We start from the raw sequence: 1,537 nt of genomic DNA, 5'->3' as shown, positions 1-1,537 counted from the left end.
TTTGTGTAATAACAATTCATAGTGTAACAACAATTGTGATCTGTGGAGTGCCCAAAATATTGCGTGGCATAAGTGGCACGCGTGCCATTAGTTCGCCATCCCTGCTCTAGTCTAACCCTCCTAAAACCATATATGGGCCGAGATGGAGCCATGAAAGTTCAGCCATATGTTATCTCTGTCATCTAGATGGATAACATTTTCACTATGGGGAGGCATAAATAAGTTGTTGTAAAATAACTTGGAAACAGCTTCATGTTAACATATTTTATTTAATGTTTTTCCAATAGAGCTTCTTCTTGTCATCAACTAAAAAAGAAAAATATTACAATTATTGTAGAAAATAAATAGAAAAATTAAACTAATACGTTTGAAATTACTTAACTCAAAAGTGCTAGTATTTTGCAAAATGAACATTTTGTTTGTAATTTGAATTCCTCATTTTAGCCCATTTGAAAAACTTTTTATAGAAATTAAATATAATTTTTTTTCTTACTAATGATTATTTTGCCGAGCAATAGAAAAATCGACGTAAGTGACAAATTTTAATATATATATTCGTTATATATTTGGCATTGTTGTATATCATAAGCTACTTATTGCCAAAGAATTTTTTTTCAAAATTCAATTTCGTTTTATTAGTTTTTTGAAATTCTATTTTAACGTTCAATTCGACTTCATTCAATTCTGTTTTCCATAGCAATAGACAGGTTAGTCCTAATGACGTCACCAAAGTGTTCCAATATTAGAAGATGAAACCGAAGTTTAACATGGCATTTCCTGTCAAAACTGAAGTGGCATATGTTTTTCGTTGAATTTAAGTAACGAAATAGTTTGTTTAAGTATATTAAGGGTCTGATTTGGATAGAAAATAATCAGTTTGATTTAATAGCGTCATTCAGTTTAAGGCTTCTTAAATTGTAAAAAGTGAAAGATTAATTACGCTATATTATGTGTTACATTACGAAAGATGGTAACAATGGTATCATCGTTAAACTTCGAACTTTGTTTTTTGTACTTCGAACTTTGCTTTTGTTTTTGTTAATTAATCAAAATTAACCATGTAAAAGATTATTCATGTTTGTTTGTAGCACAGAAAATAATTAAAAACATAAAATAATAATAACAATAATGAAGGAGATTTCTCTTTAAAAAAAAGTTGTTTTTTTCTAACAGACTGCGTGATTATTCGTTCCCTTTTTTTGCAGGATAGATTTTTAACAAATATTAACCTTTTTGAGGTTTCAAAACTCTCCTCTAAGGAATGCAAAAGGTTTTACTAATCTAGTATAACACTGTATACTCAATTTGAAATGAAAACATTCATTTTTCTATCAAAATGAAACTAACATATTTCCTATGCTTGAGAATGTTGGTCTTTCCAGAACAGTTTCAAATTCATAAAAGGTTTTCATTATTGATAACGAATAGATGCTATTAAAAAAATTTATGCACGTAATATTTTGAAAACACAGTATATTTTTAATAATTTAACTTTATAATTTCGCCATTTTTCTTATAATATATATATATTTATATA

The 1,537-nt window shown here is 27.5% G+C and overlaps 1 protein-coding gene across 1 annotated transcript in view; it reads right to left on the bottom strand.

The window, feature by feature from the left end:
* Positions 1–249: 249 nt before the first annotated feature.
* The window catches only part of LOC107449377 (orcokinin peptides type A-like), a 19,560-nt gene continuing 18,272 nt past the window's right edge, over positions 250–1,537 (bottom strand). The window contains exon 3 of the mRNA XM_016064882.3: positions 250–306. The gene's annotated coding sequence lies outside the window, so the exon portion shown is untranslated. The remainder of the gene's footprint in view (positions 307–1,537) is intronic.

Source organism: Parasteatoda tepidariorum, chromosome X2, assembly GCF_043381705.1.
Source record: "Parasteatoda tepidariorum isolate YZ-2023 chromosome X2, CAS_Ptep_4.0, whole genome shotgun sequence".
Classification (NCBI taxonomy): domain Eukaryota; kingdom Metazoa; phylum Arthropoda; class Arachnida; order Araneae; family Theridiidae; genus Parasteatoda; species Parasteatoda tepidariorum.
Note: the sequence above shows the minus strand (reverse complement) of the source record. Positions and strands in the feature narration are given on the sequence as shown.